A 15,544-nucleotide genomic window follows, 5' to 3' on the forward strand; every position below is an offset into this window, starting at 1 on the left:
CATCTCTTCTAGAGACACCCCTCACAGACACATTCAGCAATAACATTTTACCAGCTATCTAGGTATCCTTTAGCCCAGTCAATATGACGCATCTGAAAAAACGCACATGAATGCATAGGTACTTGTTCTGAGTAACTATTTTAAGTTCTTTTGGCTATATAACTAAAAGTGGAACTGCTAGGTCATATGGTTAATTCTTTTAAATTTTTAGAGGAACTGCTAAACTATTTCCAAAGAAGCTATACCATTTTACATTCCATTAACCGTATAAGGTTTCCAACATCTCTACATCTGCACCAACATAGTCATTACCTATCATTTTTATTTTAGCCATCCTAGCAGGGGTAAAGGGTTTCACACTGTGATTTTGATTTGCATTTCCTTAAAGCTGTCAATGAGCATATTTTCATGTTTTTGTTGGCCTTTTTTGTTTTCTGGTTTTTTTTTTTTTTTTTTTTTGGAGAAAAGCCTATTCTTTGCAGTTTTTTTTATTTAGTTGTCTTTTGCTATTCAAAGATTTCTCCACATATTCTGGATAACAAACCCTTTGAAACACTGATCTGCAAATAGTTCCTCTCATTCTGTAGATTATCTTCCCACTTTCTTGTTAATGTCTCGTAATGAACATTTTCTAATTTTGATATCTAATTTTGTATTTTTTTTTCCTTTTACTTCTGGTGTCCATTTCCACATCTTAAGTCATAGATTTACGACAATATTTTCTTCTAAGAGTTTATGGTTAAGCTGTTATAATTAGGTCTCTGATCCATTTCAAGTTAATGTTTGTATGTAAAGCAGGGGTCAACTTTATTCCCTTGCATATGGGTATGCAGGTGTCTCAGCACCATTCGTTTGAAGAGACTATTCTTTCCCCATTGAAATATCTTGTCACTGTCAAAAATTAACTAGCCTTAGAAGTATAGGTTTATTTCCGGACTCTCAATTGTATTCCTTTGGTAGAATGTCCAGAATTGTCCCAGTACGATTATTATACCTTCATAGTAAATTTTGAAATTAAGAATTGTGAGTCCCCCAATTTTTTTTTCTCTTTCAAAATTGTTTTGGCTACTCAGAGCCACTTGCAATTCCATTTTTATTTCAGGAACATGTATTCAAAAAAATTTTTTAACTTTCCATCTCCATTTATGTGTTATTTTTCATTCTCAAATTAAAACTTTTAATCTATTGAATTATATTCCATGGTCAAATACTCCACTGTAATCAAGGGGCAATGAAAGATGATTAAAAGTTAAAACAAAAACATTTGTATTGTTACCGTTCTTCTATTTGACGCCATGTCAATCTACTACATCAGTGAATTGTACTTAATGTAATATAAAGCAAAGAATAAAAGGTAACAATAAATTTGGAAAGTTACACTAATAGGTATTTTTTAATTGCCTAATCAACTACACACCATTCATCCATTGGTAAAATCAAATTCTCAATAAAAGACATGAAATATTAACAGCTTGTATTATTTTAAATAAGTCCACAGTTAAGATTATAACAGGACTTTTATTGGCTGTTCATATATAAACTTATTAATATTTTAAAAATTTACCATTGAGACATTTAAAAATAGCAAGCTGTAGGTAGATTCCCGTAATTTATTGCAAAGAATTATAGTACTTATGAAAAGTGCTTTCTGTAGTGATGGAGAATGGGCACTGAAGTAGAAGCATGATGTCTGCCGAAGACAGATATGTGGCCCCGTGGTATCAGTAAACAACTCTTCAAAAAAAAAAAAAAAAAAAAAAAAACTACCTGTATCAAAAAACCTCCCTCATATAAATACAACTGAGTCAAGGTCCTAAGGACTTTTGTCCTTTAACAGAGACGAGATTTCTTCCATTTCATATTATTCTGCCATAACCAAATGATTCAGTAAATCCTATCAAAATTAGCTCAACATAGTTCTGTATAACTGCTTATTCCTACACTTAGAGAATACAGATGTCTGATACTATACATCATTACAAATAACCTAATCTGAAATCCTAATAAAAAAAATCTAAATCCCCTGTAAATCACTAAAAGTCACTAAAGTCAATCACATATCTGATGTCAGATTTATGTTTAGATTAACATAGATTAATACTTTAGATTCATATGTAGGATTAAATAATAAAGCAAACCATTCACAGTATATAACTGTCAAACCCAGGCTAAAAACTGGCATTTTAAAAGAATTAAAACTACGTACATGTCTTACATTTTACCTGTGAAGAAACACAGGTGAACAGAAAGAGCCAACATATTTTTTAGCAACTGAAAATGCTAAATATAATTATTGAAGTGAAATCATGAGAAACTGGCTGCCAAATAAGATTACAATGAATCCAGAAAGTCATAGAAAAGAATCAAGAAATTTTCAGTATCCATTAATAATCATAAGCCTAGATTCAAAGAATATAAAGATAATATATATGATTCCCAAAACACTACAAGTTGAGAACAGTAGTGTTAGCCTAACAAAATATTTTTAAAATTTAACACAGATTCATTATTATACTGATTATTGTGAAGATGATAGAGAAAATAGGCAATAGCATTTTTAATTAGAGAAATCAATTAAAGCACTGTTGAGACTACATGAATAATACTATAATACCATACTATGAATAATTCCTATTAAAAAGAATACTAGTTGGAGAATTTTATGTCTGCACAACAGATCTTTGACACAATTATTCTACAACTTGTGATTTCAACTCTTAGAATTTAAATATATACATATGTGTAAACCTAAACACAGATTATACTTGTATACATATATACATGCACACATATATGAATAATATTGCATTGTATGGATACTCCACATTTTGTTTATCCATTTATCAGTTGACTACTACGAATACTCGTCCTGTAAACATTCATGTAAAAGATTTTGTGTGGACATATGGTTTCAATTCTCTTGGGTATAAACCTAAGAGTGGAATTACTGGGTCACGTGATATTTCTATGTTTAACCATTTGAAGAACTGCCAAACTTCTCCAAAGTGGCTGCACCATTTTACATTCCCACCATTAGCATATGAGGGTCCCAATTTCATTACATCCCCACAAAGTCATTATTAGCTTGCTTTTTTAATCATCTTAGTGAGTATGAAGTGATATTTCATTGTGGATTTGATTTGCTTTTCCTTAATGAATAGTGATGTTTAGCACCTTTTCAAGTGCTTATTGTCCATGTATATGAAGGCCTCAGAGAAATATCTCTTCAAATCCTCTGCCTACTTTAAAATTGTGTTGTATGTCTCTTTCTCGTTTGTTTGTTTGTTTTAGTTTTATAACAATTTGACAATCAGCAGCGAGTTCTCATCCGTACTGTATACAGATTTCTGAAAGTAGTGTGGTGACAGGTACATAGGTAACCAATATATAGAGCTAGAACTTGTGTGGTGATTCTTCTACCTTATTAGGTCTTCTGAACAATGCACTGATATAGTCTGAGGAATGCCTTATTCCATTGGCCCAGACAGCTTTGTTGAGCCTGATGTCCATGCACACATCAGGAGTTCCCATCTTCTTCATGGCAAACTTCTGGGTCTCTCTGAGTATCCAAGGGCCATACTTCTTGTAGCTGACTCTATGGATGTGCTTGTGAATGCTGATGGTGTATTCTGTGGTCACTACCTCGTAGATGGTAGAACAGCCCTGCTCACCACTGTTCTTTGCGGGAACAATTCTGCTAGTTCCAGGTTGGAAAAGAAAAGTATGAGGCATCCTGGGAGAAGGAAAACAGCATGGCAAATACAACTTCCAGGTTGCCTGATGGCCAGAGGAGGGAGCTGTCTCTATTTTTGAGTTGTAAAAGTTCTTTATACATTCTAGATAGCAGACCTGATCAGATTTAAGATTTGCAGATATGTTCTTACATTGTGTGACCTGTCTCTTCTCTTTCTTCATAATGCTTTCTGAATCCCAAACACTGTTAATTTTGACAAAGAATAATTATCTTTTTTGGGGGAGGGGGTGGGGGGAGCGTGTTGTGACTATCAATTTTAAAGTCTGGAACGCTGGAAGAATTACTGTGCCTGTGACAAATAGAAAGCTGAGCGTGGGCACGTAATAAGTAATTCAGGTTTGGAATATCCAAAATATTTTATTTTTTACCTTTCTGAACGAACTATACTATGTAATATCTCCTTATTTCTAAATTTTAGTTACCATTTTTTTAAAAACCTATTATTTTTATATTTAAATGAAATTAGTAAAAAAAAAATACTAGAAGAACAAAACTTCTCCAATTACATTCTAAATTTTGACAATATTAATGTATTAGTTATAATCACAAGGCATAATCACAAGACATAATATTCTAAAAGCTAAATAACAGGTATTACAATGACTTCTTAAGGCCCCATTAAATGCATATGCACCATTAGTTACTATTAATGATGGACACTGAGACATTTTCCAATATTTTTCTGTCATAATTATCATAGTAACTGACAATTTCAAATATATAATTATTTTCTTCTAAATTATTTACATTAAAAATTCTAAATAGAAATTGAAACAAATACAGGCTTCATTTCAAAGACCTATCCAAGAATCTTGCTCCAGTTATTATGTGACATGGAATATATCCATTCGATTTGCCTATTACCTTACTAACATACCAGGTATAAAAATAATTTTAATAGTTTTGCCATTTTAATTTGTACTTGTTCATCACTGACAAGTGGTACTCTTTTTAGTCTCCATCTTACCCCACTTATCTAATAGACTCTTGATATTCTCAAATTTATATTTTAAAAAAATATTTATATATTAACACCTCATTTCACCCAAATATTTTCTAATTTTATTTTCAGTTTTCATATTTGTTACTTTAGTCATATAAATGTCTATAATAATGAATTTATAAATCTATTCTTTTGAGATTGATATTTTCAAACTCCAGAAAATTATCTTCTTCAGAAATCTAAAAAAATCTGTTAATGTGTATTCTGCTACCTAATTCCTAAAACACTCTCCACATTTAATTTTCATAGAGCTAATTGTGCCTTATTGAACATCTTATGGGACTGAAAATGATTTCTCTGAGTCCTTTAAAAATCCCCACTGGGAATTTTACTAGGATTATAGATCAGAATGTTATGGGAGAGTTTTTTCACTTTCTTTAACACACAAAAAGCCTGTAAATATAATCTTAATATTGAATTAGGCCAATTAGAAGCCCTCGGTAAATTTTAAAGTTAGAAATTCTACATACCATATTATCTGTTTATAGTGGAGTAAAATTCAAATAGCAAAACTTAAACAAACAATAAAGGACCCCCTAAATGATAATGTCATGTAAAAAAAAATAAATAAATAAAAAAGATGGCACCTCTGTTGTCCTTAAAATAATATTCAGATCCTGATTTGTTTTCATTATCTAAAAAGGAATAAAACACAGCACTCGAATAAACAAGAAAAAAAGAGAAAAGAGCAAAATGTATAAAAGAGAAAGAAAAAAACAGTTACTAAAAGATGTAAATGCATTAGTAAATAAGCAATCAGTAAATAAGGCCAAGCCTTGGCTCTCTGAAAAATAAATGCTAATCTATTTAATGACATTAGTATTTAACAACAACAAAAAATCAATATCACTTATAAACAATTATAGAAACCCTTTAAATAGATAGGCTATATTAAAAAAGAATCCTCACCCTGGTAGGGTTTATCCATATAAGAGAATCTTAAAAATCTATTAACAGAGCATTATTTCTATAGATTCTGTAATGAAAACTATGTAACAATAACAGATGATGAAAAAAGTAAAACAGAAAAATCAGTAGCCACATGCAGAAATACGTACCAAAATGCAGAGTACAAAATTATAAACTGCAGGACTCTTCATATCATAAGAATAAATACAATAGATCACTATGTAAAGCAATGAAAGAAAGTGAAGTAGCTCAGTGTATAGTGACAACACTAAGAAACAGCTTTCAGTTAAAAAAAAAAAGGTGTAAAACAATGTTCATGCTATACATCAATCTATGTAAAAACATATTTGTATTCCTTGTATAGTTTATCTCTGCCTTGGGAGTGGGAGGGGAGGAACTGATAATGCTGGTTCCCCTGGGTCAAGGTTACAAGAGCGAGCTTCTTCTATAAACATTTTGTATTGTTAAAAATATATTGCTAATTAAAAAAAAAAAAACTCAGGGTCATTGTCATCTAAATAGAATGCACAAAATTTGTAAGAAACTATTGCTCCAATCCTAGCAATAACAGAATGCAAAGAAATATAAAAGAACGAAATTCCAGAAAGTGTCACTTCATAGAAGAGAACAGACACTGCAGTTGTTTTCATCCCCAGAAAAACTACAACTTAAATGAACCGTGAAAACATTACACTATGAAAGTCAATCACAAAACACTCCATATTGTATGATACCATGATTCCATATAAAATGGACAGAATGGCCAAATCTACAGACACAGAAAGCAGATTAATGGTTGTCCAGGATTAGGGAAAATGAAGAGTGACTGATAATAAGTAGAGGGTTTCTTCTGAGGGGTCCCTGTGAGAATAACTAGCTGATAATGATGTTTTCAACTAATAGGAGAAATTGGAATACAGACTAAGCATTAAAAGATCTTAATGAATTACTATCACAGACTTTTTACAAATTGTAACAATATAATTATATGGGAAAATATCCTCACATTTTAGAGATTCATAACTAATACTAAAGTATTAATTGGTCAATTGTTATAACGTCTATAATTTACATTAAAACACTTCAGCAAAAAATTTAAAAGTCAAGCACATGTGACAAAATGTTATAGTTATTAAAACTAGTTAATGAGCTTTCATTATACTATCCCTTTTACGTTTATTTATTGCAACTTCAATAATAGAAAGTAAAAAGCAATACACAAAACTCCACAAAAAAAGCTGCATTAGCTTAATGATTGTATGATGAGCAATAAGAAAAAAAAACCTATGAAGCACAACAGAATCATGTGAAATAAGCTCTAACAACATGAGATTGTAATATATATGATAAAGAAAGCTTCACAAACCAAAGAGAGATGATTTTGGAGAAGCTGGCTAATGCATCAAGAGAAAATCAAATTAGAGCTTCATTTCATATAATAAAAAGAAAAATGTCTCATATTTTAAAAATTAAAATTAAAGATTACACCCATAAAAGAATCTAGAAAAAAATAAAGAATATTTAAATTACATTGAAATAAGAAAAAACTTACTAAACCTAACAATAATGAAAGCAATGATGAAGGAAAACCTTTTAATTGGATTATATTAAAATTTAAATGACTATAAATGTATTGACATTAAGTTAATTCTGAGGGAAAATATTGCAACAAATAAAATAAAAGCTAATACCTTTAAAAATACAAAGTCATTTTATATATCGGTAGGAAAATCACATTTACTTTGTTTGCATGAGGAATGAGAATAGCTATTAGAAAAAATAAAAGTCATAATGAAACAGTGTTTAAGCTCACTAGTAACAAAAGTTACGTAAACTTTAAAACAGTATGCTTTTATTTATCAAACTGAAAATTATTCAATTATGGCAATAGTGCAGGGAATGAGAAAAGAGTAAAAGATGAAAGTTTTTAAAAGAAATATGTCAACATGTACTAAGATATTCTAGTCTAAAACACTGATACTCTGATCCCAGATTTTCACTTAAATAAATTTAGCCCACCTAAAAAGTCAAAAATTCAAATGAAGATTTATAAACACTGATGTCCTTCCAAGCTTTATTTTTAAGAGTAAAATACACAGAATTTAAGTTACCTAAGAATAAAAAATGATGAAACTGTTACATATTTACAATGGGAAATATCGCAAAGCAATAACAATCAGCTTTACAAAAAATTTCATGAATGGTAAACTGCTCATAATAAATTATTTTAATGTCAGATTTTTTTAAAGTATCCTTGTAATTTTAATTTGGTGAGTAGGTACTGTCAGTGAATAAGTAAATGAGTGCATGTGTATTTCAAAAAGATAATATGATATATAGGACCTCTATACTATTGCGACTTTTTGTAAGTCTATAATTATTTCAAATTAAAGTTAAAAGAAAAACAATGCAGATATACAGTTGTTAAAGCCAGACAATGGATGATTTTTATTTTTTTTTTCATCATTTTATAAACTTTCTATAATAAACAGAAAAATAAACATTTATTTTAAATAAAGAAAATCCAATAACTATCAATCAGAAAAAAAAGTAAACGTTGAAGAGATAAATTAGGTAATTCATCATACCTAACACTAAAATTGCTAGTTTAGGTCCTTAACATTATATCTGTCAATATGTTTCCCATTCCTTCACAACAGTCAAGCATATGTTGAATAATATATTATTTCAGCAGCAAAACACTCAAGATACTATGAGGCCTACAGATTTCAGGACAGAGACTACACTGGATTATTGTTGTGTGACCTGGGTTCTGGTTTAAAATCAATTGACTAACTATGTGACAAGGCCAAATCACATTCTCTCAATCTCTGCATACTTCACAGTCTGTTGTGGTATGGAAATGAATGAATGAATGAATGAATAAATGAATATATGTATGTATTATATATATACACACATATACACATATGTATGTGTATGTGTATGTATATGCATGTATATGTATGTATTAAACAACTTAGCAGATGATGTTAGATGGGCCACATAGCAAAGTGGTCAGAACTTCGTATCTGACTTCAGTTCAATACCTAGCTTCACAACATACTAGTTGTATGACCTAAAACAAATTATTTAACTGCCCTGTGCTTCAAGTTTCCTTCTCTCAAACTGAGAGTATGATAATAACAATATTTACCTCAAAGGATTGCTATAAAGACTTACTCTATATTTGTCAAGAGCTTAGATAAATAAGTGATGCTATAAACATGTTTGTTAATTTAAAAAATTTTTCAAGTACTTAACTGGTAAAAAAAAGTTTATTATTTTATTGAAAAATATTGTTTGTTAATGTGAAAAAAATATTTAAATCCATATAAGACAAAAATATATAGATGGTTATATTAAGAATTAATCAAGTGTTTTCGTGGCCTTTATATCTTAAAAAGATTATTCGAATAATCTCACTGGCCACCTAGTTTGCAGTTCCACTGAAGCTAATAAAAAGTGAGTTCTGTATAGCAGATGAAATTCAAAGCAGCATCAGCCAAAAGGACATTAAGAAATTCTTATTGAAGTCGATTTTAATTTATATAGGTTCCTAAAAATTAAATTATGTGATAATCTTGATCACATGTTTTACAGCTATATCACATTAGTTTAAACTAAACTTTGATAGACAAATTTTATAACAAAAAGACTGTCATGAATTGTGTACACCTATACATATACCATATTTACAAGACAGGGCCTGATGTTTTGCACAACATAATTTTTTACAGCTGTAAGATTAAAAAATAAAGTTGAGATGTACACCTAATCAATGATGTCATGACACCCAAGGAACCTCTACATAAATCAAAAGCAGGCGATGTCAAGGACAGCCCACTCCAGTGATAATCACGCAATGAACTAAAGAGATGTGCATTTCAGATCTACACTGTCATCAATCCCTTGATAATAAATGAAACAAGTCAGCTACTTTACAACCACAAAACGTATATTAAATACATGACAACATCTTTTTGCAGGAGGAAGTAACTAGCAGTAGATAAAGTTGAGATATATTATTAAAGAATGCACAGCATGAATTCAAGGCTGAATACAGATAACTTTTAGAATATAAGCTGTCTAGGAAAAAATATGCTTCCTCTTGTAGAGTATTATTTAAGATTTAAGAGCAATATACTTAGAAATATATTAAACATGAACATACCTCAATCAATTGCGGTTCTGTGGTATAAACAAAGGGAATTATTTTTCTGTGAAAATAAAAGACTAGCAAATATTTAAAAATATATGTTTACTCTCTTAAAAAGTGACTCTCATGTGGAATAGTTGAACAAATCTATTTTCTCCAGTAAAAAATTTAACAAATTTTTTGAAAAAAAATGTTTTTATTTATGTATTTTACTATCTTTTATAATATTGCTATACAATATTGCAAATCTTAAAGAAAGATGATAAAGATTAAAAGGGAAAACTGTACTAGATAAAGCACAAAACTAAACAGCTCATAAGAAAGCTGCTGTGTATGCCAGACTTAAATACTATTCACATTTTCTATAGAAATCTGATAAATGTGAACTAAATGCATAGATTATAGATTAAGAGATAAATTGCCTAGATCTGAATTCCAGTTGTAACTCTGGGTTATTTCCTCTTTATGCTGTCTTATCATTTATAAAATGATAGGCAGTAACAGTACTACCCAGGGGTTTATTGTAAGAATTAGTTAAAACTTATTAAGCACCTATAACAATTTCTGAAACAAAATAAGGAGTCATACAATATTAGCCACTGTGGTCACTATTATACCTCATCTAAATTACAAATATGTATACTGTTTGGTTCAAATCTGTTTAATCTCTTGCGTAAAACACTTTTAAAAGTATTTTTTCTCTTTCAAATCACACATGTTATCCTTATTCTCTCTTCTTCGCACAAACAAGAACACATAAAAATTCAAATAAAAAGAATGAACTGCAATCTCAACCCAAAATTACAAGTAATTTCTCCACAATCAAACGAAAAGGACACTAAGAAACAGGTTCCAAGGTAGGCTGATGGGCTAAAATAGCAATTTGTTTTTCTATCAATTCCTAAAAAAAAAAAAAAAAAAAAACTAGCAAAAAAATCCACAGAACTCTGAACAAAAAAAATTAAACAAAAATAATCAAACAACAAAAGGAACATGAACATAAAGCACTGAACATTAAATAATTGGTTGCCACAGGGAAAATAAACACACCAGAACTAGAACTAAGGGTACAGCAATGCTCAGTTCTTAACCACATCCCCAAATGCCCAAAGCAATACTGGTAAGTTGAGAATTTTTCCTATTGCCTTCATATACAGAGAGAAACAAACTAAGCATTGTTATCTTTGCTTCTTCTAATTGAAGATGCTGGAAAAACCTACACTGCAAAAATTGGTGAAGCAAGGAAGTGACTTTCCAGGAGAGAAGGAAACAGATTCCAAACTACTCTCTAAAATGACAATAATTAAAAAGCCTTAGCACATTTCCCCCTGATGAGAATTACCCACAGCTCCTAATAAGATGAAATGAACTTGGTAGAAAATACTTAAAAACTTAGGTGTGCTAAGGCATCCTCCTCATCTATCTCAAAGATCTCTCCCTCTCTTCATGATAGACTATACAGCATTGGCCAAAAATCAAATTGCAAAATTCAAGTTGTAGCTCAGAGAAGGAAAAATTAGCTTTCCATGCAGTGGGGCAAGAGAAGAAGTCATTAAGATATTCTGTCTGTCTAAGCAAAAAAAAAAAAAACCAAACCTCTAAGATATTCTGTTTGTTTAGACAAACAATGTCTGGCCAAGAACATTTTAAGCATGAACAAGATAAAAAATAAAAACATGGGAGTTATGCAAACATATCATCAAACAATGAATAATTTTTTTAAAGCTAAATAAAAATTTTAAATAAAACTGCAGGATTCTATACAAAAGACAAAGAATCCCAAGAGAATATATAACAAAAATTAAAATTCCACATGATAATTTTCTTCTAATGAACAACATATAAAAATTTAACTCAAAAAAAACATAAAATATATGAGAGGTTGAAAATCTAAATAAACAAATAAAGAAAAAAGAAATATAGACAAAACAAATTACAAGCATCTGGGACAAAATAAAACACTAAAAATTTAATTACTGGTGGATAAAGATCATAGAAAGTAAAGCAATTAATAAATAATTAATAGATATGAAATACAGACATCTAAAACATTGTGTCGCCGGGTTAAAAAAAACTTTAAAATTTAAATTTAAATTCTAATAACTGAAGGGAAAAAAATCTGAATTTGCAGATCAGAACAAAAAACTATATTCCAGAAAAATTTAATAGATAATGTTGACTACTGAGCCACATACGCTTAAGGAATTGAATTTCATGGATGAATAAAGAAATCTCAAACAGAGAACAAGCAAATCATCAATTGAGAAAAAATATAAGACTGGCCTCGAACTTCTCTGAAAGCAACGGTTGTTACTTCAAAGCCAGAGGCAACAAAACAACATCTATGACGTTCTAAAGGAACTTCAGTCAAGACTCGAAAATCTCTCAGGATGTCATTCAAATATAAGGACAGCAAGCAATTATTCTTAAACATGAAAAAAAATTTAAGTTTATATCACATGAGAACCTTGTAGATTAAAAAAAAAAAAAGATTAAACCTAGCTAATTAAGAGTTGAGTCTAAAAAAGGAACCTGGAAATTAGGAAACTGTGACTAATAAAAGAGAGATTGGGTATTGAATCCATTTAAATATCTCACAAATACGAGTGCTATCGCTATTGTGATTATGAAACATGAAAATTATATTTAGTTAATATAAAATCAAAATATAACTCTAAAAACTGGGAGATGGAGGGAGAGAAATGAAAAGAAGGTACGAGAGGACCAATATCCTCAGCTTTCATAGCAGATTATGAATCAGAATATGGGGCTTAAAATGATGTGAATAAAGCTCTTGTTTTAAAAAAATTTTTTAAAGAAGTAATAGACCTCTTATTTTTTGTAACTTATTAATTTCCTGTTCTTTAAAGAAATGTTTGGGTTTTTTTAGTTGTTTTAATTTTGTTAAATGGACATACAATGCTGCAATAAATAGCTTGTAAATCCATTCTTACATAATGTTTCCGAGAGATTAACTCACAGAGTAGGATTATTGGGTAAACGCATGTTTGTGTGTGCTTATATAATTATTAAAATACATTATGACCATATTGCCTTCCCATAACACTAAAAATGTACCATTGCCCAGCTCATCTTCCCTAGCCCCCTCGGCAGTACATTATCATTTTTTTTTTTTAAGTTCCTCTCAATCTGAGAATAGAGAAGTGATGGATCATGATTTCTGTAATGTATAATTCAAGGAATTAATTCCTTGAATATTTGTGCATTTGAGTATCATTTTATGTCACTGGCCAAATTCTTTTGTGAAATTCCTATTCATGTCCCTGAGTACTTATCTATTGGGTTACTTTTCTCTTATAAGAATTAACATATTAAACATATTACTTTGTCAACCCTTCCACATAGCGTTGTCTTTCCACACTGTTGATGGTATCTTTCTTCAGCCTAATGTTATATGTAGTAACAGATATTTACGCTTATACTTTCAAAGTATTCTGTCTTGGTTACAAAATTCTCATATATATGCCTCGTTTCTACTTTTCAGTTTTCCAAATATTTTTCTGAAATATTTACTCTGTCATCTTTCACCCTATAAACATATTCCATCTGGAAGATTTTTTGTATATGCTGTCTTTAGAGTATTGTTTTAATTAGTACTGCTTTTCTGGAAAGGCAAGTACTATACGTCCTCAACATTCTTTTTTTCATAAATCTTAGGACTATACTAAAGCATTTATTTTCCTATATTAACAGGATAATTGGATATACAAATATATTAGTTGGAAGATTTTAATATTTGGATATTTTTAAAGGGAATAGTTAAATTCCAAATTATTCTACTGTTCTAATGGTAAGTTTTTAATGTTTGGATATTTTTTCCACGGGGATATTCCGATTACAATTCACCCCACTGTTATTCTAATGAGTGGCATGCTAATGTATGTGTTGAATTTACATGTTAATTTGAAATAACTGACATTGCTATAACATTAAAATTTTTTCTTTTTGACGACAGAAGACATTATGGAGACAACAGAGAAAATAAAAATAAGGTCTGTAAATTAAATAATACATTATATTAATTTTAACTTTCTGATTTGATAACTGTATAAGATTAAAATAGAATGTACAGAAAATTCTCACTGAAGTAAAGATAAAAGGGTATTATGACTTCAACTTACTCTCAAATTCAGAAAAATAAAGAGTGCTAGTACATGTGGTAAAACAATCACAGAATCTAAGAGGGTGGTGAACGAATTCTTGTATTACTCATAACTTTCCTGAAAATCTCAAATTATTTCAAAATAAAACACTGATTCTCTGTCTCTTTGTTTCTCTCCCTCTCTCTCCTATGTACACAGAACATGGAATGGCTTTCCAGTAGTTTGTATTATTTTTTATTAATGAGGTTTTATAGTTTCATTCCAAATAGTATCTTTGCATTACTTATAGAATTTGACCCCAAATATTATGTTTATCTTAATTGTAAACAGGCTATATTTCTAATTAATATTCTTAGCTGACTACTGTTTGTTAGTCGAAAGAAAATTTTTTGCATATTAACTTGTATACAATAATCTTACCTAAGGCCCTATTATTTCTGGTAGAAAAATGTTTGAGAATCTCTTAGATTTCCCTAAGTCACAGCATTAACAATCTGAAAGTAATATTACTTCTTTTCTAGCATTTATCTTAACTATGTCTTACACTTACAGGAACATCAAAAACAATAGTTAAATAATGGTGATAGATATCACTTTTTTATGATTTTAAAAGAAATGGCTTCAACTATTTTAACGTTTAGTAAACAGTCTAGCATATTTGAATTCTTTTCTTATATACATTTTTTTTTCTCAAAGCTGCATTAGGGCTGGCTGCTAAAATTTATCATACTTTTTTTCTATACATATTGGTTTCTTCACATGATTTTTCCATTTTAATTTGTTGATATAATTTACTTAGATACCTTAATATTAAACCATCTCTGAATTCCATAATAAATTCTAAGTAGTAACAGCACATAATTCTTTCTACATTCTTAGAGTATGCTGGTTAAAGTTTCAGTTAGAATTCTGTACCTATAGTCTTAAATGAAATTGGCCTTTTAGAATTATATTTTTCCAGTACCTCCTTCATATCATGATAGTTGGACAAAATTTACTAGGGAGGTTTTCATCTTTTTTAGTGTACTAGAAAAATACCAACATTTGAATTATCTGCCCTTAACATGTTAGAAAAAATTCAGATGGTGCTTTCTATTTTTCTCTAATTCTTAGCAAATATTCTTGTCAAATTTTCTAGTTCACCTTATGTGTGAAATTTTCTAATTGATAAAGATACAATACCATTAATTTCCTCTATGAATTCGCATTTGTTACACACGTTTAGGTGCAACTGCTGAGATAAGCAGTGGTCCCAGGATGGGTCTGTCATTTGTTCCCTCCGTGAGGACTCAAGACGAAAGCTAAGCGCTCCCTCACTTCCTCTACTATGAAGATTAGCATGCTCTCAAACTGCAAAGGTAAAGAACTTCAAGCTCTGTGCTCAGCTTCTTTCTAGAAAGCTAGAAAATCTTACTTCTACCATAGAGGTTTTCATTTCTGCTTAACTAGTACCACCTTGCCCAAAGAGGGCAAAAGTCCTTCCCTAATTTACTTTATTGGAAAACTAACTGTAAGAGCCAAGATTCAGCTCACATGGTTAAGATTAGGTCGCCCAGACACAGAAGCTGAGGCAAGTTACTTGCAGGTGAAATGGA

General features: G+C 30.1%; 1 protein-coding gene and 1 pseudogene across 9 annotated transcripts in view; both read right to left on the reverse strand.

Moving 5' to 3' along the window:
• The window catches only part of LRBA (LPS responsive beige-like anchor protein), a 541,206-nt gene that overhangs the window by 330,101 nt on the left and 195,561 nt on the right, over nucleotides 1-15,544 (reverse strand). The window lies entirely within an intron of this gene.
• On the reverse strand, nucleotides 443-4,829 carry LOC118612492 (annotated as a pseudogene).

Source organism: Rousettus aegyptiacus, unplaced genomic scaffold (assembly GCF_014176215.1).
Source record: "Rousettus aegyptiacus isolate mRouAeg1 unplaced genomic scaffold, mRouAeg1.p scaffold_m13_p_16, whole genome shotgun sequence".
Lineage (NCBI taxonomy): Eukaryota > Metazoa > Chordata > Mammalia > Chiroptera > Pteropodidae > Rousettus > Rousettus aegyptiacus.